This window comes from Leiobunum rupestre, chromosome 3 (assembly GCF_980474605.1).
Source record: "Leiobunum rupestre chromosome 3, qqLeiRupe1.1.hap1, whole genome shotgun sequence".
NCBI classification, from domain to species: Eukaryota; Metazoa; Arthropoda; class Arachnida; order Opiliones; family Sclerosomatidae; genus Leiobunum; species Leiobunum rupestre.
Window position 1 is genome coordinate 25,934,667 of NC_143386.1, and position 25,515 is coordinate 25,960,181.

The 25,515-nt window shown below is 42.1% G+C and overlaps 43 non-coding genes across 43 annotated transcripts; all 43 read left to right on the top strand.

Moving 5' to 3' along the window:
* Positions 1-2: 2 nt before the first annotated feature.
* On the top strand, positions 3-75 carry TRNAV-AAC (transfer RNA valine (anticodon AAC)). Its single transcript has one exon. It is a non-coding gene; the product is annotated as a tRNA-Val (tRNA).
* A 513-nt stretch (positions 76-588) lies between these two features.
* TRNAV-AAC (transfer RNA valine (anticodon AAC)) lies at positions 589-661 on the top strand. Its single transcript has one exon. It is a non-coding gene; the product is annotated as a tRNA-Val (tRNA).
* A 513-nt stretch (positions 662-1,174) lies between these two features.
* TRNAV-AAC (transfer RNA valine (anticodon AAC)) lies at positions 1,175-1,247 on the top strand. The gene has a single exon. It is a non-coding gene; the product is annotated as a tRNA-Val (tRNA).
* Positions 1,248-1,760: 513 nt separating this feature from the next.
* Positions 1,761-1,833, top strand: TRNAV-AAC (transfer RNA valine (anticodon AAC)). The gene has a single exon. It is a non-coding gene; the product is annotated as a tRNA-Val (tRNA).
* Positions 1,834-2,346: 513 nt separating this feature from the next.
* TRNAV-AAC (transfer RNA valine (anticodon AAC)) lies at positions 2,347-2,419 on the top strand. The gene has a single exon. It is a non-coding gene; the product is annotated as a tRNA-Val (tRNA).
* A 513-nt stretch (positions 2,420-2,932) lies between these two features.
* On the top strand, positions 2,933-3,005 carry TRNAV-AAC (transfer RNA valine (anticodon AAC)). The gene has a single exon. It is a non-coding gene; the product is annotated as a tRNA-Val (tRNA).
* A 513-nt stretch (positions 3,006-3,518) lies between these two features.
* On the top strand, positions 3,519-3,591 carry TRNAV-AAC (transfer RNA valine (anticodon AAC)). The gene has a single exon. It is a non-coding gene; the product is annotated as a tRNA-Val (tRNA).
* Positions 3,592-4,104: 513 nt separating this feature from the next.
* On the top strand, positions 4,105-4,177 carry TRNAV-AAC (transfer RNA valine (anticodon AAC)). The gene has a single exon. It is a non-coding gene; the product is annotated as a tRNA-Val (tRNA).
* Positions 4,178-4,690: 513 nt separating this feature from the next.
* TRNAV-AAC (transfer RNA valine (anticodon AAC)) lies at positions 4,691-4,763 on the top strand. The gene has a single exon. It is a non-coding gene; the product is annotated as a tRNA-Val (tRNA).
* A 1,257-nt stretch (positions 4,764-6,020) lies between these two features.
* TRNAV-AAC (transfer RNA valine (anticodon AAC)) lies at positions 6,021-6,093 on the top strand. The gene has a single exon. It is a non-coding gene; the product is annotated as a tRNA-Val (tRNA).
* Positions 6,094-6,606: 513 nt separating this feature from the next.
* On the top strand, positions 6,607-6,679 carry TRNAV-AAC (transfer RNA valine (anticodon AAC)). The gene has a single exon. It is a non-coding gene; the product is annotated as a tRNA-Val (tRNA).
* Positions 6,680-7,192: 513 nt separating this feature from the next.
* Positions 7,193-7,265, top strand: TRNAV-AAC (transfer RNA valine (anticodon AAC)). Its single transcript has one exon. It is a non-coding gene; the product is annotated as a tRNA-Val (tRNA).
* Positions 7,266-7,778: 513 nt separating this feature from the next.
* On the top strand, positions 7,779-7,851 carry TRNAV-AAC (transfer RNA valine (anticodon AAC)). The gene has a single exon. It is a non-coding gene; the product is annotated as a tRNA-Val (tRNA).
* Positions 7,852-8,522: 671 nt separating this feature from the next.
* Positions 8,523-8,595, top strand: TRNAV-AAC (transfer RNA valine (anticodon AAC)). Its single transcript has one exon. It is a non-coding gene; the product is annotated as a tRNA-Val (tRNA).
* A 513-nt stretch (positions 8,596-9,108) lies between these two features.
* Positions 9,109-9,181, top strand: TRNAV-AAC (transfer RNA valine (anticodon AAC)). The gene has a single exon. It is a non-coding gene; the product is annotated as a tRNA-Val (tRNA).
* A 513-nt stretch (positions 9,182-9,694) lies between these two features.
* TRNAV-AAC (transfer RNA valine (anticodon AAC)) lies at positions 9,695-9,767 on the top strand. Its single transcript has one exon. It is a non-coding gene; the product is annotated as a tRNA-Val (tRNA).
* Positions 9,768-10,438: 671 nt separating this feature from the next.
* Positions 10,439-10,511, top strand: TRNAV-AAC (transfer RNA valine (anticodon AAC)). Its single transcript has one exon. It is a non-coding gene; the product is annotated as a tRNA-Val (tRNA).
* A 513-nt stretch (positions 10,512-11,024) lies between these two features.
* TRNAV-AAC (transfer RNA valine (anticodon AAC)) lies at positions 11,025-11,097 on the top strand. The gene has a single exon. It is a non-coding gene; the product is annotated as a tRNA-Val (tRNA).
* Positions 11,098-11,610: 513 nt separating this feature from the next.
* Positions 11,611-11,683, top strand: TRNAV-AAC (transfer RNA valine (anticodon AAC)). The gene has a single exon. It is a non-coding gene; the product is annotated as a tRNA-Val (tRNA).
* A 1,257-nt stretch (positions 11,684-12,940) lies between these two features.
* TRNAV-AAC (transfer RNA valine (anticodon AAC)) lies at positions 12,941-13,013 on the top strand. The gene has a single exon. It is a non-coding gene; the product is annotated as a tRNA-Val (tRNA).
* Positions 13,014-13,526: 513 nt separating this feature from the next.
* On the top strand, positions 13,527-13,599 carry TRNAV-AAC (transfer RNA valine (anticodon AAC)). Its single transcript has one exon. It is a non-coding gene; the product is annotated as a tRNA-Val (tRNA).
* Positions 13,600-14,112: 513 nt separating this feature from the next.
* Positions 14,113-14,185, top strand: TRNAV-AAC (transfer RNA valine (anticodon AAC)). The gene has a single exon. It is a non-coding gene; the product is annotated as a tRNA-Val (tRNA).
* A 331-nt stretch (positions 14,186-14,516) lies between these two features.
* TRNAV-UAC (transfer RNA valine (anticodon UAC)) lies at positions 14,517-14,589 on the top strand. Its single transcript has one exon. It is a non-coding gene; the product is annotated as a tRNA-Val (tRNA).
* A 1,598-nt stretch (positions 14,590-16,187) lies between these two features.
* Positions 16,188-16,260, top strand: TRNAV-AAC (transfer RNA valine (anticodon AAC)). Its single transcript has one exon. It is a non-coding gene; the product is annotated as a tRNA-Val (tRNA).
* A 513-nt stretch (positions 16,261-16,773) lies between these two features.
* On the top strand, positions 16,774-16,846 carry TRNAV-AAC (transfer RNA valine (anticodon AAC)). Its single transcript has one exon. It is a non-coding gene; the product is annotated as a tRNA-Val (tRNA).
* A 331-nt stretch (positions 16,847-17,177) lies between these two features.
* On the top strand, positions 17,178-17,250 carry TRNAV-UAC (transfer RNA valine (anticodon UAC)). Its single transcript has one exon. It is a non-coding gene; the product is annotated as a tRNA-Val (tRNA).
* Positions 17,251-17,922: 672 nt separating this feature from the next.
* On the top strand, positions 17,923-17,995 carry TRNAV-UAC (transfer RNA valine (anticodon UAC)). The gene has a single exon. It is a non-coding gene; the product is annotated as a tRNA-Val (tRNA).
* A 110-nt stretch (positions 17,996-18,105) lies between these two features.
* Positions 18,106-18,178, top strand: TRNAI-AAU (transfer RNA isoleucine (anticodon AAU)). The gene has a single exon. It is a non-coding gene; the product is annotated as a tRNA-Ile (tRNA).
* A 647-nt stretch (positions 18,179-18,825) lies between these two features.
* TRNAV-UAC (transfer RNA valine (anticodon UAC)) lies at positions 18,826-18,898 on the top strand. Its single transcript has one exon. It is a non-coding gene; the product is annotated as a tRNA-Val (tRNA).
* A 110-nt stretch (positions 18,899-19,008) lies between these two features.
* TRNAV-AAC (transfer RNA valine (anticodon AAC)) lies at positions 19,009-19,081 on the top strand. Its single transcript has one exon. It is a non-coding gene; the product is annotated as a tRNA-Val (tRNA).
* Positions 19,082-19,728: 647 nt separating this feature from the next.
* TRNAV-UAC (transfer RNA valine (anticodon UAC)) lies at positions 19,729-19,801 on the top strand. The gene has a single exon. It is a non-coding gene; the product is annotated as a tRNA-Val (tRNA).
* Positions 19,802-20,813: 1,012 nt separating this feature from the next.
* Positions 20,814-20,886, top strand: TRNAV-AAC (transfer RNA valine (anticodon AAC)). The gene has a single exon. It is a non-coding gene; the product is annotated as a tRNA-Val (tRNA).
* A 331-nt stretch (positions 20,887-21,217) lies between these two features.
* On the top strand, positions 21,218-21,290 carry TRNAV-UAC (transfer RNA valine (anticodon UAC)). Its single transcript has one exon. It is a non-coding gene; the product is annotated as a tRNA-Val (tRNA).
* Positions 21,291-21,400: 110 nt separating this feature from the next.
* On the top strand, positions 21,401-21,473 carry TRNAI-AAU (transfer RNA isoleucine (anticodon AAU)). Its single transcript has one exon. It is a non-coding gene; the product is annotated as a tRNA-Ile (tRNA).
* A 647-nt stretch (positions 21,474-22,120) lies between these two features.
* On the top strand, positions 22,121-22,193 carry TRNAV-UAC (transfer RNA valine (anticodon UAC)). The gene has a single exon. It is a non-coding gene; the product is annotated as a tRNA-Val (tRNA).
* Positions 22,194-22,303: 110 nt separating this feature from the next.
* TRNAV-AAC (transfer RNA valine (anticodon AAC)) lies at positions 22,304-22,376 on the top strand. The gene has a single exon. It is a non-coding gene; the product is annotated as a tRNA-Val (tRNA).
* A 331-nt stretch (positions 22,377-22,707) lies between these two features.
* On the top strand, positions 22,708-22,780 carry TRNAV-UAC (transfer RNA valine (anticodon UAC)). Its single transcript has one exon. It is a non-coding gene; the product is annotated as a tRNA-Val (tRNA).
* A 110-nt stretch (positions 22,781-22,890) lies between these two features.
* TRNAI-AAU (transfer RNA isoleucine (anticodon AAU)) lies at positions 22,891-22,963 on the top strand. The gene has a single exon. It is a non-coding gene; the product is annotated as a tRNA-Ile (tRNA).
* A 647-nt stretch (positions 22,964-23,610) lies between these two features.
* TRNAV-UAC (transfer RNA valine (anticodon UAC)) lies at positions 23,611-23,683 on the top strand. The gene has a single exon. It is a non-coding gene; the product is annotated as a tRNA-Val (tRNA).
* A 110-nt stretch (positions 23,684-23,793) lies between these two features.
* On the top strand, positions 23,794-23,866 carry TRNAV-AAC (transfer RNA valine (anticodon AAC)). The gene has a single exon. It is a non-coding gene; the product is annotated as a tRNA-Val (tRNA).
* A 513-nt stretch (positions 23,867-24,379) lies between these two features.
* Positions 24,380-24,452, top strand: TRNAV-AAC (transfer RNA valine (anticodon AAC)). Its single transcript has one exon. It is a non-coding gene; the product is annotated as a tRNA-Val (tRNA).
* Positions 24,453-24,965: 513 nt separating this feature from the next.
* On the top strand, positions 24,966-25,038 carry TRNAV-AAC (transfer RNA valine (anticodon AAC)). The gene has a single exon. It is a non-coding gene; the product is annotated as a tRNA-Val (tRNA).
* A 331-nt stretch (positions 25,039-25,369) lies between these two features.
* Positions 25,370-25,442, top strand: TRNAV-UAC (transfer RNA valine (anticodon UAC)). Its single transcript has one exon. It is a non-coding gene; the product is annotated as a tRNA-Val (tRNA).
* Positions 25,443-25,515: the final 73 nt, after the last annotated feature.

Genomic DNA, 25,515 nt, shown 5'->3' on the forward strand with positions numbered 1-25,515 from the left:
GGGTATCTATGGTGTAGTGGTTATCACGTCCGCCTAACACGCGGAAGGTCCCAGGTTCGAGCCCTGGTAGATACATAATGTTCTTTTTTGACTTGTTGTTAGAACGAAACTTTCGGAGGTTTTTGGCAATTTTTTTAAATTGAAAAGTGACATATTTTGGGTCCTTGGTAGTATAGTGCTGAGTATCACCGCCTGTTTTACGGAAGACCTGAGTTAAATTCCCCGCCGGGGAGGCATGACCGGCTTCAGTTTTTAAAGATTGCAGAAAATATTTTGGTGGCAATGAAACGGTTTCTTCTTAATACCAAAAATATCCGTTTTAAAGAAATCCACTGGTTCAGGCCTTGGTCAAAATGCAACCCTATCTCCAAGACCATTTTCGTCAGTTCATGTTGCAGTCGCTAGCGTATCTATGGTGTAGTGGTTATCACGTCCGCTTTACACGCGGAAGGTCTCAGGTTGAGCCCTGATAGATACATAGAAGGTTGATATTTTAGCGATATGTGGACGAGTGAATTGGAGGCTCTCGGTCTCGAAAATTTGCCCATTTTTAAAACGGTTTCATCGTATTTACGATGGCTATGACGGGTATCTATGGTGTAGTGGTTATCACGTCCGCCTAACACGCGGAAGGTCCCAGGTTCGAGCCCTGGTAGATACATAATGTTCTTTTTTGACTTGTTGTTAGAACGAAACTTTCGGAGGTTTTTGGCAATTTTTTTAAATTGAAAAGTGACATATTTTGGGTCCTTGGTAGTATAGTGCTGAGTATCACCGCCTGTTTTACGGAAGACCTGAGTTAAATTCCCCGCCGGGGAGGCATGACCGGCTTCAGTTTTTAAAGATTGCAGAAAATATTTTGGTGGCAATGAAACGGTTTCTTCTTAATACCAAAAATATCCGTTTTAAAGAAATCCACTGGTTCAGGCCTTGGTCAAAATGCAACCCTATCTCCAAGACCATTTTCGTCAGTTCATGTTGCAGTCGCTAGCGTATCTATGGTGTAGTGGTTATCACGTCCGCTTTACACGCGGAAGGTCTCAGGTTGAGCCCTGATAGATACATAGAAGGTTGATATTTTAGCGATATGTGGACGAGTGAATTGGAGGCTCTCGGTCTCGAAAATTTGCCCATTTTTAAAACGGTTTCATCGTATTTACGATGGCTATGACGGGTATCTATGGTGTAGTGGTTATCACGTCCGCCTAACACGCGGAAGGTCCCAGGTTCGAGCCCTGGTAGATACATAATGTTCTTTTTTGACTTGTTGTTAGAACGAAACTTTCGGAGGTTTTTGGCAATTTTTTTAAATTGAAAAGTGACATATTTTGGGTCCTTGGTAGTATAGTGCTGAGTATCACCGCCTGTTTTACGGAAGACCTGAGTTAAATTCCCCGCCGGGGAGGCATGACCGGCTTCAGTTTTTAAAGATTGCAGAAAATATTTTGGTGGCAATGAAACGGTTTCTTCTTAATACCAAAAATATCCGTTTTAAAGAAATCCACTGGTTCAGGCCTTGGTCAAAATGCAACCCTATCTCCAAGACCATTTTCGTCAGTTCATGTTGCAGTCGCTAGCGTATCTATGGTGTAGTGGTTATCACGTCCGCTTTACACGCGGAAGGTCTCAGGTTGAGCCCTGATAGATACATAGAAGGTTGATATTTTAGCGATATGTGGACGAGTGAATTGGAGGCTCTCGGTCTCGAAAATTTGCCCATTTTTAAAACGGTTTCATCGTATTTACGATGGCTATGACGGGTATCTATGGTGTAGTGGTTATCACGTCCGCCTAACACGCGGAAGGTCCCAGGTTCGAGCCCTGGTAGATACATAATGTTCTTTTTTGACTTGTTGTTAGAACGAAACTTTCGGAAGTTTTTGGCAATTTTTTTAAATTGAAAAGTGACATATTTTGGGTCCTTGGTAGTATAGTGCTGAGTATCACCGCCTGTTTTACGGAAGACCTGAGTTAAATTCCCCGCCGGGGAGGCATGACCGGCTTCAGTTTTTAAAGATTGCAGAAAATATTTTGGTGGCAATGAAACGGTTTCTTCTTAATACCAAAAATATCCGTTTTAAAGAAATCCACTGGTTCAGGCCTTGGTCAAAATGCAACCCTATCTCCAAGACCATTTTCGTCAGTTCATGTTGCAGTCGCTAGCGTATCTATGGTGTAGTGGTTATCACGTCCGCTTTACACGCGGAAGGTCTCAGGTTGAGCCCTGATAGATACATAGAAGGTTGATATTTTAGCGATATGTGGACGAGTGAATTGGAGGCTCTCGGTCTCGAAAATTTGCCCATTTTTAAAACGGTTTCATCGTATTTACGATGGCTATGACGGGTATCTATGGTGTAGTGGTTATCACGTCCGCCTAACACGCGGAAGGTCCCAGGTTCGAGCCCTGGTAGATACATAATGTTCTTTTTTGACTTGTTGTTAGAACGAAACTTTCGGAGGTTTTTGGCAATTTTTTTAAATTGAAAAGTGACATATTTTGGGTCCTTGGTAGTATAGTGCTGAGTATCACCGCCTGTTTTACGGAAGACCTGAGTTAAATTCCCCGCCGGGGAGGCATGACCGGCTTCAGTTTTTAAAGATTGCAGAAAATATTTTGGTGGCAATGAAACGGTTTCTTCTTAATACCAAAAATATCCGTTTTAAAGAAATCCACTGGTTCAGGCCTTGGTCAAAATGCAACCCTATCTCCAAGACCATTTTCGTCAGTTCATGTTGCAGTCGCTAGCGTATCTATGGTGTAGTGGTTATCACGTCCGCTTTACACGCGGAAGGTCTCAGGTTGAGCCCTGATAGATACATAGAAGGTTGATATTTTAGCGATATGTGGACGAGTGAATTGGAGGCTCTCGGTCTCGAAAATTTGCCCATTTTTAAAACGGTTTCATCGTATTTACGATGGCTATGACGGGTATCTATGGTGTAGTGGTTATCACGTCCGCCTAACACGCGGAAGGTCCCAGGTTCGAGCCCTGGTAGATACATAATGTTCTTTTTTGACTTGTTGTTAGAACGAAACTTTCGGAGGTTTTTGGCAATTTTTTTAAATTGAAAAGTGACATATTTTGGGTCCTTGGTAGTATAGTGCTGAGTATCACCGCCTGTTTTACGGAAGACCTGAGTTAAATTCCCCGCCGGGGAGGCATGACCGGCTTCAGTTTTTAAAGATTGCAGAAAATATTTTGGTGGCAATGAAACGGTTTCTTCTTAATACCAAAAATATCCGTTTTAAAGAAATCCACTGGTTCAGGCCTTGGTCAAAATGCAACCCTATCTCCAAGACCATTTTCGTCAGTTCATGTTGCAGTCGCTAGCGTATCTATGGTGTAGTGGTTATCACGTCCGCTTTACACGCGGAAGGTCTCAGGTTGAGCCCTGATAGATACATAGAAGGTTGATATTTTAGCGATATGTGGACGAGTGAATTGGAGGCTCTCGGTCTCGAAAATTTGCCCATTTTTAAAACGGTTTCATCGTATTTACGATGGCTATGACGGGTATCTATGGTGTAGTGGTTATCACGTCCGCCTAACACGCGGAAGGTCCCAGGTTCGAGCCCTGGTAGATACATAATGTTCTTTTTTGACTTGTTGTTAGAACGAAACTTTCGGAGGTTTTTGGCAATTTTTTTAAATTGAAAAGTGACATATTTTGGGTCCTTGGTAGTATAGTGCTGAGTATCACCGCCTGTTTTACGGAAGACCTGAGTTAAATTCCCCGCCGGGGAGGCATGACCGGCTTCAGTTTTTAAAGATTGCAGAAAATATTTTGGTGGCAATGAAACGGTTTCTTCTTAATACCAAAAATATCCGTTTTAAAGAAATCCACTGGTTCAGGCCTTGGTCAAAATGCAACCCTATCTCCAAGACCATTTTCGTCAGTTCATGTTGCAGTCACTAGCGTATCTATGGTGTAGTGGTTATCACGTCCGCTTTACACGCGGAAGGTCTCAGGTTGAGCCCTGATAGATACATAGAAGGTTGATATTTTAGCGATATGTGGACGAGTGAATTGGAGGCTCTCGGTCTCGAAAATTTGCCCATTTTTAAAACGGTTTCATCGTATTTACGATGGCTATGACGGGTATCTATGGTGTAGTGGTTATCACGTCCGCCTAACACGCGGAAGGTCCCAGGTTCGAGCCCTGGTAGATACATGATGTTCTTTTTTGACTTGTTGTTAGAACGAAACTTTCGGAGGTTTTTGGCAATTTTTTTAAATTGAAAAGTGACATATTTTGGGTCCTTGGTAGTATAGTGCTGAGTATCACCGCCTGTTTTACGGAAGACCTGAGTTAAATTCCCCGCCGGGGAGGCATGACCGGCTTCAGTTTTTAAAGATTGCAGAAAATATTTTGGTGGCAATGAAACGGTTTCTTCTTAATACCAAAAATATCCGTTTTAAAGAAATCCACTGGTTCAGGCCTTGGTCAAAATGCAACCCTATCTCCAAGACCATTTTCGTCAGTTCATGTTGCAGTCGCTAGCGTATCTATGGTGTAGTGGTTATCACGTCCGCTTTACACGCGGAAGGTCTCAGGTTGAGCCCTGATAGATACATAGAAGGTTGATATTTTAGCGATATGTGGACGAGTGAATTGGAGGCTCTCGGTCTCGAAAATTTGCCCATTTTTAAAACGGTTTCATCGTATTTACGATGGCTATGACGGGTATCTATGGTGTAGTGGTTATCACGTCCGCCTAACACGCGGAAGGTCCCAGGTTCGAGCCCTGGTAGATACATAATGTTCTTTTTTGACTTGTTGTTAGAACGAAACTTTCGGAGGTTTTTGGCAATTTTTTTAAATTGAAAAGTGACATATTTTGGGTCCTTGGTAGTATAGTGCTGAGTATCACCGCCTGTTTTACGGAAGACCTGAGTTAAATTCCCCGCCGGGGAGGCATGACCGGCTTCAGTTTTTAAAGATTGCAGAAAATATTTTGGTGGCAATGAAACGGTTTCTTCTTAATACCAAAAATATCCGTTTTAAAGAAATCCACTGGTTCAGGCCTTGGTCAAAATGCAACCCTATCTCCAAGACCATTTTCGTCAGTTCATGTTGCAGTCACTAGCGTATCTATGGTGTAGTGGTTATCACGTCCGCTTTACACGCGGAAGGTCTCAGGTTGAGCCCTGATAGATACATAGAAGGTTGATATTTTAGCGATATGTGGACGAGTGAATTGGAGGCTCTCGGTCTCGAAAATTTGCCCATTTTTAAAACGGTTTCATCGTATTTACGATGGCTATGACGGGTATCTATGTTGTAGTGGTTATCACGTCCGCCTAACACGCCAAAGGTCCCAGGTTCGAGCCCTGGTAGATACATAATGTTCTTTTTTGACTTGTTGTTAGAACGAAACTTTCGGAGGTTTTTGGCAATTTTTTTAAATTGAAAAGTGACATATTTTGGGTCCTTGGTAGTATAGTGCTGAGTATCACCGCCTGTTTTACGGAAGACCTGAGTTAAATTCCCCGCCGGGGAGGCATGACCGGCTTCATTTTTTAAAGATTGCAGAAAATATTTTGGTGGCAATGAAACGGTTTCTTCTTAATACCAAAAATATCCGTTTTAAAGAAATCCACTGGTTCAGGCCTTTTTCAAAATGCAAACCTATCTCCAAGACCATTTTCGTCAGTTCATGTTGCAGTCGCTAGCGTTTCTATGGTGTAGTGGTTATCACGTCCGCTTTACACGCGGAAGGTCTCAGGTTGAGCCCTGATAGATACATAGAAGGTTAATATTTTAGCGATATGTGGACGAGTGAATTGGAGGCTCTCGGTCTCGAAAATTTGCCCATTTTTAAAACGGTTTCATCGTATTTACGATGGCTATGACGGGTATCTATGGTGTAGTGGTTATCACGTTCGCCTAACACGCGGAAGGTCCCAGGTTCGAGCCCTGGTAGATACATGATGTTCTTTTTTGACTTGTTGTTAGAACGAAACTTTCGGAGGTTTTTGGCAATTTTTTTAAATTGAAAAGTGATATGTTTTGGGTATCTATGGTGTAGTGGTTATCACGTCCGCCTAACACGCGGAAGGTCCCAGGTTCGAGCCCTGGTAGATACATGATGTTCTTTTTTGACTTGTTGTTAGAACGAAACTTTCGGAGGTTTTTGGCAATTTTTTTAAATTGAAAAGTGACATATTTTGGGTCCTTGGTAGTATAGTGCTGAGTATCACCGCCTGTTTTACGGAAGACCTGAGTTAAATTCCCCGCCGGGGAGGCATGACCGGCTTCAGTTTTTAAAGATTGCAGAAAATATTTTGGTGGCAATGAAACGGTTTCTTCTTAATACCAAAAATATCCGTTTTAAAGAAATCCACTGGTTCAGGCCTTGGTCAAAATGCAACCCTATCTCCAAGACGATTTTCGTCAGTTCATGTTGCAGTCGCTAGCGTATCTATGGTGTAGTGGTTATCACGTCCTCTTTACACGCGAAAAGTCTCAGGTTGAGCCCTGATAGATACATAGAAGGTTGATATTTTAGCGATATGTGGACGAGTGAATTGGAGGCTCTCGGTCTCGAAAATTTGCCCATTTTTAAAACGGTTTCATCGTATTTACGATGGTTATGACGGGTATCTATGGTGTAGTGGTTATCACGTCCGCCTAACACGCGGAAGGTCCCAGGTTCGAGCCCTGGTAGATACATAATGTTCTTTTTTGACTTGTTTTTAGAACGAAACTTTCGGAGGTTTTTGGCAATTTTTTTAAATTGAAAAGTGACATATTTTGGGTCCTTGGTAGTATAGTGCTGAGTATCACCGCCTGTTTTACGGAAGACCTGAGTTAAATTCCCCGCCGGGGAGGCATGACCGGCTTCAGTTTTTAAAGATTGCAGAAAATATTTTGGTGGCAATGAAACGGTTTCTTCTTAATACCAAAAATATCCGTTTTAAAGAAATCCACTTTTTCAGGCCTTGGTCAAAATGCAACCCTATCTCCAAGACCATTTTCGTCAGTTCATGTTGCAGTCGCTAGCGTATCTATGGTGTAGTGGTTATCACGTCCGCTTTACACGCGGAAGGTCTCAGGTTGAGCCCTGATAGATACATAGAAGGTTGTTATTTTAGCGATATGTGGACGAGTGAATTGGAGGCTCTCGGTCTCGAAAATTTGCCCATTTTTAAAACGGTTTCATCGTATTTACGATGGTTATGACGGGTATCTATGGTGTAGTGGTTATCACGTCCGCCTAACACGCGGAAGGTCCCAGGTTCGAGCCCTGGTAGATACATAATGTTCTTTTTTGACTTGTTGTTAGAACGAAACTTTCGGAGGTTTTTGGCAATTTTTTTAAATTGAAAAGTGACATATTTTGGGTCCTTGGTAGTATAGTGCTGAGTATCACCGCCTGTTTTACGGAAGACCTGAGTTAAATTCCCCGCCGGGGAGGCATGACCGGCTTCAGTTTTTAAAGATTGCAGAAAATATTTTGGTGGCAATGAAACGGTTTCTTCTTAATACCAAAAATATCCGTTTTAAAGAAATCCACTGGTTCAGGCCTTGGTCAAAATGCAACCCTATCTCCAAGACCATTTTCGTCAGTTCATGTTCCAATCGCTAGCGTATCTATGGTGTAGTGGTTATCACGTCCGCTTTACACGCGGAAGGTCTCAGGTTGAGCCCTGATAGATACATAGAAGGTTGATATTTTAGCGATATGTGGACGAGTGAATTGGAGGCTCTCGGTCTCGAAAATTTGCCCATTTTTAAAACGGTTTCATCGTATTTACGATGGTTATGACGGGTATCTATGGTGTAGTGGTTATCACGTCCGCCTAACACGCGGAAGGTCCCAGGTTCGAGCCCTGGTAGATACATAATGTTCTTTTTTGACTTGTTTTTAGAACGAAACTTTCGGAGGTTTTTGGCAATTTTTTTAAATTGAAAAGTGACATATTTTGGGTCCTTGGTAGTATAGTGCTGAGTATCACCGCCTGTTTTACGGAAGACCTGAGTTAAATTCCCCGCCGGGGAGGCATGACCGGCTTCAGTTTTTAAAGATTGCAGAAAATATTTTGGTGGCAATGAAACGGTTTCTTCTTAATACCAAAAATATCCGTTTTAAAGAAATCCACTGGTTCAGGCCTTGGTCAAAATGCAACCCTATCTCCAAGACCATTTTCGTCAGTTCATGTTCCAATCGCTAGCGTATCTATGGTGTAGTGGTTATCACGTCCGCTTTACACGCGGAAGGTCTCAGGTTGAGCCCTGATAGATACATAGAAGGTTGATATTTTAGCGATATGTGGACGAGTGAATTGGAGGCTCTCGGTCTCGAAAATTTGCCCATTTTTAAAACGGTTTCATCGTATTTACGATGGCTATGACGGGTATCTATGGTGTAGTGGTTATCACGTCCGCCTAACACGCGGAAGGTCCCAGGTTCGGGCCCTGGTAGATACATGATGTTCTTTTTTGACTTGTTGTTAGAACGAAACTTTCGGAGGTTTTTGGCAATTTTTTTAAATTGAAAAGTGATATGTTTTGGGTATCTATGGTGTAGTGGTTATCACGTCCGCCTAACACGCGGAAGGTCCCAGGTTCGAGCCCTGGTAGATACATAATGTTCTTTTTTGACTTGTTGTTAGAACGAAACTTTCGGAGGTTTTTGGCAATTTTTTTAAATTGAAAAGTGACATATTTTGGGTCCTTGGTAGTATAGTGCTGAGTATCACCGCCTGTTTTACGGAAGACCTGAGTTAAATTCCCCGCCGGGGAGGCATGATCGGCTTCAGTTTTTAAAGATTGCAGAAAATATTTTGGTGGCAATGAAACGGTTTCTTCTTAATACCAAAAATATCCGTTTTAAAGAAATCCACTTTTTCAGCCCTTGGTCAAAATGCAACCCTATCTCCAAGACCATTTTCGTCAGTTCATGTTGCAGTCGCTAGCGTATCTATGGTGTAGTGGTTATCACGTCCGCTTTACATGCGATAGGTCTCAGGTTGAGCCCTGATAGATACATAGAAGGTTGTTATTTTAGCGATATGTGGACGAGTGAATTGGAGGCTCTCGGTCTCGAAAATTTGCCCATTTTTAAAACGGTTTCATCGTATTTACGATGGTTATGACGGGTATCTATGGTGTAGTGGTTATCACGTCCGCCTAACACGCGGAAGGTCCCAGGTTCGAGCCCTGGTAGATACATAATGTTCTTTTTTGACTTGTTGTTAGAACGAAACTTTCGGAGGTTTTTGGCAATTTTTTTAAATTGAAAAGTGACATATTTTGGGTCCTTGGTAGTATAGTGCTGAGTATCACCGCCTGTTTTACGGAAGACCTGAGTTAAATTCCCCGCCGGGGAGGCATGACCGGCTTCAGTTTTTAAAGATTGCAGAAAATATTTTGGTGGCAATGAAACGGTTTCTTCTTAATACCAAAAATATCCGTTTTAAAGAAATCCACTGGTTCAGGCCTTGGTCAAAATGCAACCCTATCTCCAAGACGATTTTCGTCAGTTCATGTTGCAGTCGCTAGCGTATCTATGGTGTAGTGGTTATCACGTCCTCTTTACACGCGAAAAGTCTCAGGTTGAGCCCTGATAGATACATAGAAGGTTGATATTTTAGCGATATGTGGACGAGTGAATTGGAGGCTCTCGGTCTCGAAAATTTGCCCATTTTTAAAACGGTTTCATCGTATTTACGATGGTTATGACGGGTATCTATGGTGTAGTGGTTATCACGTCCGCCTAACACGCGGAAGGTCCCAGGTTCGAGCCCTGGTAGATACATAATGTTCTTTTTTGACTTGTTTTTAGAACGAAACTTTCGGAGGTTTTTGGCAATTTTTTTAAATTGAAAAGTGACATATTTTGGGTCCTTGGTAGTATAGTGCTGAGTATCACCGCCTGTTTTACGGAAGACCTGAGTTAAATTCCCCGCCGGGGAGGCATGACCGGCTTCAGTTTTTAAAGATTGCAGAAAATATTTTGGTGGCAATGAAACGGTTTCTTCTTAATACCAAAAATATCCGTTTTAAAGAAATCCACTGGTTCAGGCCTTGGTCAAAATGCAACCCTATCTCCAAGACCATTTTCGTCAGTTCATGTTCCAATCGCTAGCGTATCTATGGTGTAGTGGTTATCACGTCCGCTTTACACGCGGAAGGTCTCAGGTTGAGCCCTGATAGATACATAGAAGGTTGATATTTTAGCGATATGTGGACGAGTGAATTGGAGGCTCTCGGTCTCGAAAATTTGCCCATTTTTAAAACGGTTTCATCGTATTTACGATGGCTATGACGGGTATCTATGGTGTAGTGGTTATCACGTCCGCCTAACACGCGGAAGGTCCCAGGTTCGGGCCCTGGTAGATACATGATGTTCTTTTTTGACTTGTTGTTAGAACGAAACTTTCGGAGGTTTTTGGCAATTTTTTTAAATTGAAAAGTGATATGTTTTGGGTATCTATGGTGTAGTGGTTATCACGTCCGCCTAACACGCGGAAGGTCCCAGGTTCGAGCCCTGGTAGATACATAATGTTCTTTTTTGACTTGTTGTTAGAACGAAACTTTCGGAGGTTTTTGGCAATTTTTTTAAATTGAAAAGTGACATATTTTGGGTCCTTGGTAGTATAGTGCTGAGTATCACCGCCTGTTTTACGGAAGACCTGAGTTAAATTCCCCGCCGGGGAGGCATGATCGGCTTCAGTTTTTAAAGATTGCAGAAAATATTTTGGTGGCAATGAAACGGTTTCTTCTTAATACCAAAAATATCCGTTTTAAAGAAATCCACTTTTTCAGGCCTTGGTCAAAATGCAACCCTATCTCCAAGACCATTTTCGTCAGTTCATGTTGCAGTCGCTAGCGTATCTATGGTGTAGTGGTTATCACGTCCGCTTTACACGCGGAAGGTCTCAGGTTGAGCCCTGATAGATACATAGAAGGTTGTTATTTTAGCGATATGTGGACGAGTGAATTGGAGGCTCTCGGTCTCGAAAATTTGCCCATTTTTAAAACGGTTTCATCGTATTTACGATGGTTATGACGGGTATCTATGGTGTAGTGGTTATCACGTCCGCCTAACACGCGGAAGGTCCCAGGTTCGAGCCCTGGTAGATACATAATGTTCTTTTTTGACTTGTTGTTAGAACGAAACTTTCGGAGGTTTTTGGCAATTTTTTTAAATTGAAAAGTGACATATTTTGGGTCCTTGGTAGTATAGTGCTGAGTATCACCGCCTGTTTTACGGAAGACCTGAGTTAAATTCCCCGCCGGGGAGGCATGACCGGCTTCAGTTTTTAAAGATTGCAGAAAATATTTTGGTGGCAATGAAACGGTTTCTTCTTAATACCAAAAATATCCGTTTTAAAGAAATCCACTGGTTCAGGCCTTGGTCAAAATGCAACCCTATCTCCAAGACGATTTTCGTCAGTTCATGTTGCAGTCGCTAGCGTATCTATGGTGTAGTGGTTATCACGTCCTCTTAACACGCGAAAAGTCTCAGGTTGAGCCCTGATAGATACATAGAAGGTTGATATTTTAGCGATATGTGGACGAGTGAATTGGAGGCTCTCGGTCTCGAAAATTTGCCCATTTTTAAAACGGTTTCATCGTATTTACGATGGTTATGACGGGTATCTATGGTGTAGTGGTTATCACGTCCGCCTAACACGCGGAAGGTCCCAGGTTCGAGCCCTGGTAGATACATAATGTTCTTTTTTGACTTGTTTTTAGAACGAAACTTTCGGAGGTTTTTGGCAATTTTTTTAAATTGAAAAGTGACATATTTTGGGTCCTTGGTAGTATAGTGCTGAGTATCACCGCCTGTTTTACGGAAGACCTGAGTTAAATTCCCCGCCGGGGAGGCATGACCGGCTTCAGTTTTTAAAGATTGCAGAAAATATTTTGGTGGCAATGAAACGGTTTCTTCTTAATACCAAAAATATCCGTTTTAAAGAAATCCACTTTTTCAGGCCTTGGTCAAAATGCAACCCTATCTCCAAGACCATTTTCGTCAGTTCATGTTGCAGTCGCTAGCGTATCTATGGTGTAGTGGTTATCACGTCCGCTTTACACGCGGAAGGTCTCAGGTTGAGCCCTGATAGATACATAGAAGGTTGTTATTTTAGCGATATGTGGACGAGTGAAATGGAGGCTCTCGGTCTCGAAAATTTGCCCATTTTTAAAACGGTTTCATCGTATTTACGATGGTTATGACGGGTATCTATGGTGTAGTGGTTATCACGTCCGCCTAACACGCGGAAGGTTCCAGGTTCGAGCCCTGGTAGATACATAATGTTCTTTTTTGACTTGTTGTTAGAACGAAACTTTCGGAGGTTTTTGGCAATTTTTTTAAATTGAAAAGTGACATATTTTGGGTCCTTGGTAGTATAGTGCTGAGTATCACCGCCTGTTTTACGGAAGACCTGAGTTAAATTCCCCGCCGGGGAGGCATGACCGGCTTCAGTTTTTAAAGATTGCAGAAAATATTTTGGTGGCAATGAAACGGTTTCTTCTTAATACCAAAAATATCCGTTTTAAAGAAATCCACTGGTTCAGGCCTTGGTCAAAATGCAACCCTATCTCCAAGACCATTTTCGTCAGTTCATGTTCCAATCGCTAGCGTATCTATGGTGTAGTGGTTATCACGTCCGCTTTACACGCGGAAGGTCTCAGGTTGAGCCCTGATAGATACATAGAAGGTTGATATTTTAGCGATATGTGGACGAGTGAATTGGAGGCTCTCGGTCTCGAAAATTTGCCCATTTTTAAAACGGTTTCATCGTATTTACGATGGCTATGACGGGTATCTATGGTGTAGTGGTTATCACGTCCGCCTAACACGCGTAAGGTCCCAGGTTCGGGCCCTGGTAGATACATGATGTTCTTTTTTGACTTGTTGTTAGAACGAAACTTTCGGAGGTTTTTGGCAATTTTTTTAAATTGAAAAGTGATATGTTTTGGGTATCTATGGTGTAGTGGTTATCACGTCCGCCTAACACGCGGAAGGTCCCAGGTTCGAGCCCTGGTAGATACATAATGTTCTTTTTTGACTTGTTGTTAGAACGAAACTTTCGGAGGTTTTTGGCAATTTTTTTAAATTGAAAAGTGACATATTTTGGGTCCTTGGTAGTATAGTGCTGAGTATCACCGCCTGTTTTACGGAAGACCTGAGTTAAATTCCCCGCCGGGGAGGCATGACCGGCTTCAGTTTTTAAAGATTGCAGAAAATATTTTGGTGGCAATGAAACGGTTTCTTCTTAATACCAAAAATATCCGTTTTAAAGAAATCCACTTTTTCAGGCCTTGGTCAAAATGCAACCCTATCTCCAAGACCATTTTCGTCAGTTCATGTTGCAGTCGCTAGCGTATCTATGGTGTAGTGGTTATCACGTCCGCTTTACACGCGGAAGGTCTCAGGTTGAGCCCTGATAGATACATAGAAGGTTGATATTTTAGCGATATGTGGACGAGTGAATTGGAGGCTCTCGGTCTCGAAAATTTGCCCATTTTTAAAACGGTTTCATCGTATTTACGATGGTTATGACGGGTATCTATGGTGTAGTGGTTATCACGTCCGCCTAACACGCGGAAGGTCCCAGGTTCGAGCCCTGGTAGATACATAATGTTCTTTTTTGACTTGTTGTTAGAACGAAACTTTCGGAGGTTTTTGGCAATTTTTTTAAATTGAAAAGTGACATATTTTGGGTCCTTGGTAGTATAGTGCTGAGTATCACCGCCTGTTTTACGGAAGACCTGAGTTAAATTCCCCGCCGGGGAGGCATGACCGGCTTCAGTTTTTAAAGATTGCAGAAAATATTTTGGTGGCAATGAAACGGTTTCTTCTTAATACCAAAAATATCCGTTTTAAAGAAATCCACTTTTTCAGGCCTTGGTCAAAATGCAACCCTATCTCCAAGACCATTTTCGTCAGTTCATGTTGCAGTCGCTAGCGTATCTATGGTGTAGTGGTTATCACGTCCGCTTTACACGCGGAAGGTCTCAGGTTGAGCCCTGATAGATACATAGAAGGTTGATATTTTAGCGATATGTGGACGAGTGAATTGGAGGCTCTCGGTCTCGAAAATTTGCCCATTTTTAAAACGGTTTCATCGTATTTACGATGGTTATGACGGGTATCTATGGTGTAGTGGTTATCACGTCCGCCTAACACGCGGAAGGTCCCAGGTTCGAGCCCTGGTAGATACATAATGTTCTTTTTTGACTTGTTTTTAGAACGAAACTTTCGGAGGTTTTTGGCAATTTTTTTAAATTGAAAAGTGACATATTTTGGGTCCTTGGTAGTATAGTGCTGAGTATCACCGCCTGTTTTACGGAAGACCTGAGTTAAATTCCCCGCCGGGGAGGCATGACCGGCTTCAGTTTTTAAAGATTGCAGAAAATATTTTGGTGGCAATGAAACGGTTTCTTCTTAATACCAAAAATATCCGTTTTAAAGAAATCCACTGGTTCAGGCCTTGGTCAAAATGCAACCCTATCTCCAAGACCATTTTCGTCAGTTCATGTTGCAGGCGCTAGCGTATCTATGGTGTAGTGGTTATCACGTCCGCTTTACACGCGGAAGGTCTCAGGTTCGAGCCCTGATAGATACAAAGAAGGTTGATATTTTAGCGATATGTGGACGAGTGAATTGGAGGCTCTCGGTCTGGAAAATTTGCCCATTTTTAAAACAGTTTCATCGTATTTAAGATGGCTATGACGGGTATCTATGGTGTAGTGGTTATCACGTCCGCCTAATACGCGGAAGGTCCCAGGTTCGAGCCCTGGAAGATACATAATGTTCTTTTTTGACTTGTTGTTAGAACGAAACTTTCGGAGGTTTTTGGCAATTTTTTTAAATTGAAAAGTGATATGTTTTGGGTATCTATGGTGTAGTGGTTATCACGTCCGCCTAACACGCGGAAGGTCCCAGGTTTGAGCCCTGGTAGAAACATAATTTTCTTTTTTGACTTGTTGTTAGAACGAAACTTTCGGAGGTTTTTGGCAATTTTTTTAAATTGAAAAGTGAAAAGTTTTGGGTATCTATGGTGTAGTGGTTATCACGTCCGCCTAACACGCGGAATATCCCAGGTTCGAGCCCTGGTAGATACATAATGTTCTGTTTTGACTTGTTGTTAGAACGAAACTTTCGGAGGTTTTTGGCAATTTTTTTAAATTGAAAAGTGACATATTTTGGGTCCTTGGTAGTATAGTGCTGAGTATCACCGCCTGTTTTACGGAAGACCTGAGTTAAATTCCCCGCCGGGGAGGCATGACCGGCTTCAGTTTTTAAAGATTGCAGAAAATATTTTGGTGGCAATGAAACGGTTTCTTCTTAATACCAAAAATATCCGTTTTAAAGAAATCCACTGGTTCAGGCCTTGGTCAAAATGCAACCCTATCTCCAAGACCATTTTCGTCAGTTCATGTTGCAGTCGCTAGCGTATCTATGGTGTAGTGGTTATCACGTCCGCTTTACACGCGGAAGGTCTCAGGTTGAGCCCTGATAGATACATAGAAGGTTGATATTTTAGCGATATGTGGACGAGTGAATTGGAGGCTCTCGGTCTCGAAAATTTGCCCATTTTTAAAACGGTTTCATCGTATTTACGATGGTTATGACGGGTATCTATGGTGTAGTGGTTATCACGTCCGCCTAACACGCGGAATATCCCAGGTTCGAGCCCTGGTAGATACATAATGTTCTGTTTTGACTTGTTGTTAGAACGAAACTTTCGGAGGTTTTTGGCAATTTTTTTAAATTGAAAAGTGACATATTTTGGGTCCTTGGTAGTATAGTGCTGAGTATCACCGCCTGTTTTACGGAAGACCTGAGTTAAATTCCCCGCCGGGGAGGCATGACCGGCTTCAGTTTTTAAAGATTGCAGAAAATATTTTGGTGGCAATGAAACGGTTTCTTCTTAATACCAAAAATATCCGTTTTAAAGAAATCCACTTTTTCAGGCCTTGGTCAAAATGCAACCCTATCTCCAAGACCATTTTCGTCAGTTCATGTTGCAGTCGCTAGCGTATCTATGGTGTAGTGGTTATCACGTCCGCTTTACACGCGGAAGGTCTCAGGTTGAGCCCTGATAGATACATAGAAGGTTGATATTTTAGCGATATGTGGACGAGTGAATTGGAGGCTCTCGGTCTCGAAAATTTGCCAATTTTTAAAACGGTTTCATCGTATTTACGATGGTTATGACGGGTATCTATGGTGTAGTGGTTATCACGTCCGCCTAACACGCGGAAGGTCCCAGGTTCGAGCCCTGGTAGATACATAATGTTCTTTTTTGACTTGTTGTTAGAACGAAACTTTCGGAGGTTTTTGGCAATTTTTTTAAATTGAAAAGTGACATATTTTGGGTCCTTGGTAGTATAGTGCTGAGTATCACCGCCTGTTTTACGGAAGACCTGAGTTAAATTCCCCGCCGGGGAGGCATGACCGGCTTCAGTTTTTAAAGATTGCAGAAAATATTTTGGTGGCAATGAAACGGTTTCTTCTTAATACCAAAAATATCCGTTTTAAAGAAATCCACTGGTTCAGGCCTTGGTCAAAATGCAACCCTATCTCCAAGACCATTTTCGTCAGTTCATGTTGCAGTCGCTAGCGTATCTATGGTGTAGTGGTTATCACGTCCGCTTTACACGCGGAAGGTCTCAGGTTGAGCCCTGATAGATACATAGAAGGTTGATATTTTAGCGATATGTGGACGAGTGAATTGGAGGCTCTCGGTCTCGAAAATTTGCCCATTTTTAAAACGGTTTCATCGTATTTACGATGGCTATGACGGGTATCTATGGTGTAGTGGTTATCACGTCCGCCTAACACGCGGAAGGTCCCAGGTTCGAGCCCTGGTAGATACATGATGTTCTTTTTTGACTTGTTGTTAGAACGAAACTTTCGGAGGTTTTTGGCAATTTTTTTAAATTGAAAAGTGACATATTTTGGGTCCTTGGTAGTATAGTGCTGAGTATCACCGCCTGTTTTACGGAAGACCTGAGTTTAATTCCCCGCCGGGGAGGCATGACCGGCTTCAGTTTTTAAAGATTGCAGAAAATATTTTGGTGGCAATGAAACGGTTTCTTCTTAATACCAAAAATATCCGTTTTAAAGAAATCCACTGGTTCAGGCCTTGGTCAAAATGCAACCCTATCTCCAAGACCATTTTCGTCAGTTCATGTTGCAGTCGCTAGCGTATCTATGGTGTAGTGGTTATCACGTCCGCTTTACACGCGGAAGGTCTCAGGTTCGAGCCCTGATAGATACAAAGAAGGTTGATATTTTAGCGATATGTGGACGAGTGAATTGGAGGCTCTCGGTCTGGAAAATTTGCCCATTTTTAAAACAGTTTCATCGTATTTACGATGGCTATGACGGGTATCTATGGTGTAGTGGTTATCACGTCCGCCTAATACGCGGAAGGTCCCAGGTTCGAGCCCTGGTAGAAACATAATTTTCTTTTTTGACTTGTTGTTAGAACGAAACTTTCGGAGGTTTTTGGCAATTTTTTTAAATTGAAAAGTGAAAAGTTTTGGGTATCTATGGTGTAGTGGTTATCACGTCCGCCTAACACGCGGAATATCCCAGGTTCGAGCCCTGGTAGATACATAATGTTCTGTTTTGACTTGTTGTTAGAACGAAACTTTCGGAGGTTTTTGGCAATTTTTTTAAATTGAAAAGTGACATATTTTGGGTCCTTGGTAGTATAGTGCTGAGTATCACCGCCTGTTTTACGGAAGACCTGAGTTTAATTCCCCGCCGGGGAGGCATGACCGGCTTCAGTTTTTAAAGATTGCAGAAAATATTTTGGTGGCAATGAAACGGTTTCTTCTTAATACCAAAAATATCCGTTTTAAAGAAATCCACTGGTTCAGGCCTTGGTCAAAATGCAACCCTATCTCCAAGACCATTTTCGTCAGTTCATGTTGCAGTCGCTAGCGTATCTATGGTGTAGTGGTTATCACGTCCGCTTTACACGCGGAAGGTCTCAGGTTCGAGCCCTGATAGATACAAAGAAGGTTGATATTTTAGCGATATGTGGACGAGTGAATTGGAGGCTCTCGGTCTGGAAAATTTGCCCATTTTTAAAACAGTTTCATCGTATTTACGATGGCTATGACGGGTATCTATGGTGTAGTGGTTATCACGTCCGCCTAATACGCGGAAGGTCCCAGGTTCGAGCCCTGGTAGATACATAATGTTCTTTTTTGACTTGTTGTTAGAACGAAACTTTCGGAGGTTTTTGGCAATTTTTTTAAATTGAAAAGTGATATGTTTTGGGTATCTATGGTGTAGTGGTTATCACGTCCGCCTAACACGCGGAAGGTCCCAGGTTTGAGCCCTGGTAGAAACATAATTTTCTTTTTTGACTTGTTGTTAGAACGAAACTTTCGGAGGTTTTTGGCAATTTTTTTAAATTGAAAATTGAAAAGTTTTGGGTATCTATGGTGTAGTGGTTATCACGTCCGCCTAACACGCGGAATATCCCAGGTTCGAGCTCTGGTAGATACATAATGTTCTGTTTTGACTTGTTGTTAGAACGAAACTTTCGGAGGTTTTTGGCAATTTTTTTAAATTGAAAAGTGACATATTTTGGGTCCTTGGTAGTATAGTGCTGAGTATCACCGCCTGTTTTACGGAAGACCTGAGTTTAATTCCCCGCCGGGGAGGCATGACCGGCTTCAGTTTTTAAAGATTGCAGAAAATATTTTGGTGGCAATGAAACGGTTTCTTCTTAATACCAAAAATATCCGTTTTAAAGAAATCCACTGGTTCAGGCCTTGGTCAAAATGCAACCCTATCTCCAAGACGATTTTCGTCAGTTCATGTTGCAGTCGCTAGCGTATCTATGGTGTAGTGGTTATCACGTCCGCTTTACACGCGGAAGGTCTCAGGTTCGAGCCCTGATAGATACAAAGAAGGTTGATATTTTAGCGATATGTGGACGAGTGAATTGGAGGCTCTCGGTCTCGAAAATTTGCCCATTTTTAAAACAGTTTCATCGTATTTACGATGGCTATGACGGGTATCTATGGTGTAGTGGTTATCACGTCCGCCTAACACGCGGAAGGTCCCAGGTTCGAGCCCTGGTAGATACATAATGTTCTTTTTTGACTTGTTGTTAGAACGAAACTTTCGGAGGTTTTTGGCAATTTTTTTAAATTGAAAAGTGATATGTTTTGGGTATCTATGGTGTAGTGGTTATCACGTCCGCCTAACACGCGGAAGGTCCCAGGTTCGAGCCCTGGTAGAAACATAATTTTCTTTTTTGACTTGTTGTTAGAACGAAACTTTCGGAGGTTTTTGGCAATTTTTTTAAATTGAAAAGTGAAAAGTTTTGGGTATCTATGGTGTAGTGGTTATCACGTCCGCCTAACACGCGGAATATCCCAGGTTCGAGCCCTGGTAGATACATAATGTTCTGTTTTGACTTGTTGTTAGAACGAAACTTTCGGAGGTTTTTGGCAATTTTTTTAAATTGAAAAGTGACATATTTTGGGTCCTTGGTAGTATAGTGCTGAGTATCACCGCCTGTTTTACGGAAGACCTGAGTTTAATTCCCCGCCGGGGAGGCATGACCGGCTTCAGTTTTTAAAGATTGCAGAAAATATTTTGGTGGCAATGAAACGGTTTCTTCTTAATACCAAAAATATCCGTTTTAAAGAAATCCACTGGTTCAGGCCTTGGTCAAAATGCAACCCTATCTCCAAGACGATTTTCGTCAGTTCATGTTGCAGTCGCTAGCGTATCTATGGTGTAGTGGTTATCACGTCCGCTTTACACGCGGAAGGTCTCAGGTTCGAGCCCTGATAGATACAAAGAAGGTTGATATTTTAGCGATATGTGGACGAGTGAATTGGAGGCTCTCGGTCTCGAAAATTTGCCCATTTTTAAAACAGTTTCATCGTATTTACGATGGCTATGACGGGTATCTATGGTGTAGTGGTTATCACGTCCGCCTAACACGCGGAAGGTCCCAGGTTCGAGCCCTGGTAGATAGATAATGTTCTTTTTTGACTTGTTGTTAGAACGAAACTTTCGGAGGTTTTTGGCAATTTTTTTAAATTGAAAAGTGATATGTTTTGGGTATCTATGGTGTAGTGGTTATCACGTCCGCCTAACACGCGGAAGGTCCCAGGTTCGAGCCCTGGTAGAAACATAATTTTCTTTTTTGACTTGTTGTAAGAACGAAACTTTCGGAGGTTTTTGGCAATTTTTTTAAATTGAAAAGTGAAAAGTTTTGGGTATCTATGGTGTAGTGGTTATCACGTCCGCCTAACACGCGGAATATCCCAGGTTCGAGCCCTGGTAGATACATAATGTTCTGTTTTGACTTGTTGTTAGAACGAAACTTTCGGAGGTTTTTGGCAATTTTTTTAAATTGAAAAGTGACATATTTTGGGTCCTTGGTAGTATAGTGCTGAGTATCACCGCCTGTTTTACGGAAGACCTGAGTTTAATTCCCCGCCGGGGAGGCATGACCGGCTTCAGTTTTTAAAGATTGCAGAAAATATTTTGGTGGCAATGAAACGGTTTCTTCTTAATACCAAAAATATCCGTTTTAAAGAAATCCACTGGTTCAGGCCTTGGTCAAAATGCAACCCTATCTCCAAGACGATTTTCGTCAGTTCATGTTGCAGTCGCTAGCGTATCTATGGTGTAGTGGTTATCACGTCCGCTTTACACGCGGAAGGTCTCAGGTTGAGCCCTGATAGATACATAGAAGGTTGATATTTTAGCGATATGTGGACGAGTGAATTGGAGGCTCTCGGTCTCGAAAATTTGCCCATTTTTAAAACGGTTTCATCGTATTTACGATGGTTATGACGGGTATCTATGGTGTAGTGGTTATCACGTCCGCCTAACACGCGGAAGGTCCCAGGTTCGAGCCCTGGTAGATACATAATGTTCTTTTTTGACTTGTTGTTAGAACGAAACTTTCGGAGGTTTTTGGCAATTTTTTTAAATTGAAAAGTGACATATTTTGGGTCCTTGGTAGTATAGTGCTGAGTATCACCGCCTGTTTTACGGAAGACCTGAGTTAAATTCCCCGCCGGGGAGGCATGACCGGCTTCAGTTTTTAAAGATTGCAGAAAATATTTTGGTGGCAATGAAACGGTTTCTTCTTAATACCAAAAATATCCGTTTTAAAGAAATCCACTGGTTCAGGCCTTGGTCAAAATGCAACCCTATCTCCAAGACCATTTTCGTCAGTTCATGTTGCAGTCGCTAGCGTATCTATGGTGTAGTGGTTATCACGTCCGCTTTACACGCGGAAGGTCTCAGGTTCGAGCCCTGATAGATACAAAGAAGGTTGATATTTTAGCGATATGTGGACGAGTGAATTGGAGGCTCTCGGTCTGGAAAATTTGCCCATTTTTAAAACAGTTTCATCGTATTTACGATGGCTATGACGGGTATCTATGGTGTAGTGGTTATCACGTCCGCCTAATACGCGGAAGGTCCCAGGTTCGAGCCCTGGTAGATACATAATGTTCTTTTTTGACTTGTTGTTAGAACGAAACTTTCGGAGGTTTTTGGCAATTTTTTTAAATTGAAAAGTGATATGTTTTGGGTATCTATGGTGTAGTGGTTATCACGTCCGCCTAACACGCGGAAGGTCCCAGGTTTGAGCCCTGGTAGAAACATAATTTTCTTTTTTGACTTGTTGTTAGAACGAAACTTTCGGAGGTTTTTGGCAATTTTTTTAAATTGAAAAGTGAAAAGTTTTGGGTATCTATGGTGTAGTGGTTATCACGTCCGCCTAACACGCGGAATATCCCAGGTTCGAGCCCTGGTAGATACATAATGTTCTGTTTTGACTTGTTGTTAGAACGAAACTTTCGGAGGTTTTTGGCAATTTTTTTAAATTGAAAAGTGACATATTTTGGGTCCTTGGTAGTATAGTGCTGAGTATCACCGCCTGTTTTACGGAAGACCTGAGTTTAATTCCCCGCCGGGGAGGCATGACCGGCTTCAGTTTTTAAAGATTGCAGAAAATATTTTGGTGGCAATGAAACGGTTTCTTCTTAATACCAAAAATATCCGTTTTAAAGAAATCCACTGGTTCAGGCCTTGGTCAAAATGCAACCCTATCTCCAAGACGATTTTCGTCAGTTCATGTTGCAGTCGCTAGCGTATCTATGGTGTAGTGGTTATCACGTCCGCTTTACACGCGGAAGGTCTCAGGTTCGAGCCCTGATAGATACAAAGAAGGTTGATATTTTAGCGATATGTGGACGAGTGCATTGGAGGCTCTCGGTCTCGAAAATTTGCCCATTTTTAAAACAGCTTCATCGTATTTACGATGGCTATGACGGGTATCTATGGTGTAGTGGTTATCACGTCCGCCTAACACGCGGAAGGTCCCAGGTTCGAGCCCTGGTAGATACATAATGTTCTGTTTTGACTTGTTGTTAGAACGAAACTTTCGGAGGTTTTTGGCAATTTTTTTAAATTGAAAAGTGACATATTTTGGGTCCTTGGTAGTATAGTGCTGAGTATCACCGCCTGTTTTACGGAAGACCTGAGTTTAATTCCCCGCCGGGGAGGCATGACCGGCTTCAGTTTTTAAAGATTGCAGAAAATATTTTGGTGGCAATGAAACGGTTTCTTCTTAATACCAAAAATATCCGTTTTAAAGAAATCCACTGGTTCAGGCCTTGGTCAAAATGCAACCCTATCTCCAAGACGATTTTCGTCAGTTCATGTTGCAGTCGCTAGCGTATCTATGGTGTAGTGGTTATCACGTCCGCTTTACACGCGGAAGGTCTCAGGTTCGAGCCCTGATAGATACAAAGAAGGTTGATATTTTAGCGATATGTGGACGAGTGAATTGGAGGCTCTCGGTCTGGAAAATTTGCCCATTTTTAAAACAGTTTCATCGTATTTACGATGGCTATGACGGGTATCTATGGTGTAGTGGTTATCACGTCCGCCTAATACGCGGAAGGTCCCAGGTTCGAGCCCTGGTAGATACATAATGTTCTTTTTTGACTTGTTGTTAGAACGAAACTTTCGGAGGTTTTTGGCAATTTTTTTAAATTGAAAAGTGATATGTTTTTGGTATCTATGGTGTAGTGGTTATCACGTCCGCCTAACACGCGGAAGGTCCCAGGTTTGAGCCCTGGTAGAAACATAATTTTCTTTTTTGACTTGTTGTTAGAACGAAACTTTCGGAGGTTTTTGGCAATTTTTTTAAATTGAAAAGTGAAAAGTTTTGGGTATCTATGGTGTAGTGGTTATCACGTCCGCCTAACACGCGGAATATCCCAGGTTCGAGCCCTGGTAGATACATAATGTTCTGTTTTGACTTGTTGTTAGAACGAAACTTTCGGAGGTTTTTGGCAATTTTTTTAAATTGAAAAGTGACATATTTTGGGTCCTTGGTAGTATAGTGCTGAGTATCACCGCCTGTTTTACGGAAGACCTGAGTTTAATTCCCCGCCGGGGAGGCATGACCGGCTTCAGTTTTTAAAGATTGCAGAAAATATTTTGGTGGCAATGAAACGGTTTCTTCTTAATACCAAAAATATCCGTTTTAAAGAAATCCACTGGTTCAGGCCTTGGTCAAAATGCAACCCTATCTCCAAGACGATTTTCGTCAGTTCATGTTGCAGTCGCTAGCGTATCTATGGTGTAGTGGTTATCACGTCCGCTTTACACGCGGAAGGTCTCAGGTTCGAGCCCTGATAGATACAAAGAAGGTTGATATTTTAGCGATATGTGGACGAGTGCATTGGAGGCTCTCGGTCTCGAAAATTTGCCCATTTTTAAAACAGCTTCATCGTATTTACGATGGCTATGACGGGTATCTATGGTGTAGTGGTTATCACGTCCGCCTAACACGCGGAAGGTCCCAGGTTCGAGCCCTGGTAGATACATAATGTTCTTTTTTGACTTGTTGTTAGAACGAAACTTTCGGAGGTTTTTGGCAATTTTTTTAAATTGAAAAGTGACATATTTTGGGTCCTTGGTAGTATAGTGCTGAGTATCACCGCCTGTTTTACGGAAGACCTGAGTTAAATTCCCCGCCGGGGAGGCATGACCGGCTTCAGTTTTTAAAGATTGCAGAAAATATTTTGGTGGCAATGAAACGGTTTCTTCTTAATACCAAAAATATCCGTTTTAAAGAAACCCACTGGTTCAGGCCTTGGTCAAAATGCAACCCTATCTCCAAGACCATTTTCGTCAGTTCATGTTGCAGTCGCTAGCGTATCTATGGTGTAGTGGTTATCACGTCCGCTTTACACGCGGAAGGTCTCAGGTTGAGCCCTGATAGATACATAGAAGGTTGATATTTTAGCGATATGTGGACGAGTGAATTGGAGGCTCTCGGTCTCGAAAATTTGCCCATTTTTAAAACGGTTTCATCGTTTTTACGATGGCTATGACGGGTATCTATGGTGTAGTGGTTATCACGTCCGCCTAACACGCGGAAGGTCCCAGGTTCGAGCCCTGGTAGATACATAATGTTCTTTTTTGACTTGTTGTTAGAACGAAACTTTCGGAGGTTTTTGGCAATTTTTTTAAATTGAAAAGTGACATATTTTGGGTCCTTGGTAGTATAGTGCTGAGTATCACCGCCTGTTTTACGGAAGACCTGAGTTAAATTCCCCGCCGGGGAGGCATGACCGGCTTCAGTTTTTAAAGATTGCAGAAAATATTTTGGTGGCAATGAAACGGTTTCTTCTTAATACCAAAAATATCCGTTTTAAAGAAATCCACTGGTTCAGGCCTTGGTCAAAATGCAACCCTATCTCCAAGACCATTTTCGTCAGTTCATGTTGCAGTCGCTAGCGTATCTATGGTGTAGTGGTTATCACGTCCGCTTTACACGCGGAAGGTCTCAGGTTGAGCCCTGATAGATACATAGAAGGTTGATATTTTAGCGATATGTGGACGAGTGAATTGGAGGCTCTCGGTCTCGAAAATTTGCCCATTTTTAAAACGGTTTCATCGTATTTACGATGGCTATGACGGGTATCTATGGTGTAGTGGTTATCACGTCCGCCTAACACGCGGAAGGTCCCAGGTTCGAGCCCTGGTAGATACATAATGTTCTTTTTTGACTTGTTGTTAGAACGAAACTTTCGGAGGTTTTTGGCAATTTTTTTAAATTGAAAAGTGACATATTTTGGGTCCTTGGTAGTATAGTGCTGAGTATCACCGCCTGTTTTACGGAAGACCTGAGTTTAATTCCCCGCCGGGGAGGCATGACCGGCTTCAGTTTTTAAAGATTGCAGAAAATATTTTGGTGGCAATGAAACGGTTTCTTCTTAATACCAAAAATATCCGTTTTAAAGAAATCCACTGGTTCAGTCCTTGGTCAAAATGCAACCCTATCTCCAAGACCATTTTCGTCAGTTCATGTTGCAGTCGCTAGCGTATCTATGGTGTAGTGGTTATCACGTCCACTTTACACGCGGAAGGTCTCAGGTTCGAGCCCTGATAGATACAAAGAAGGTTGATATTTTAGCGATATGTGGACGAGTGAATTGGAGGCTCTCGGTCTGGAAAATTTGCCCATTTT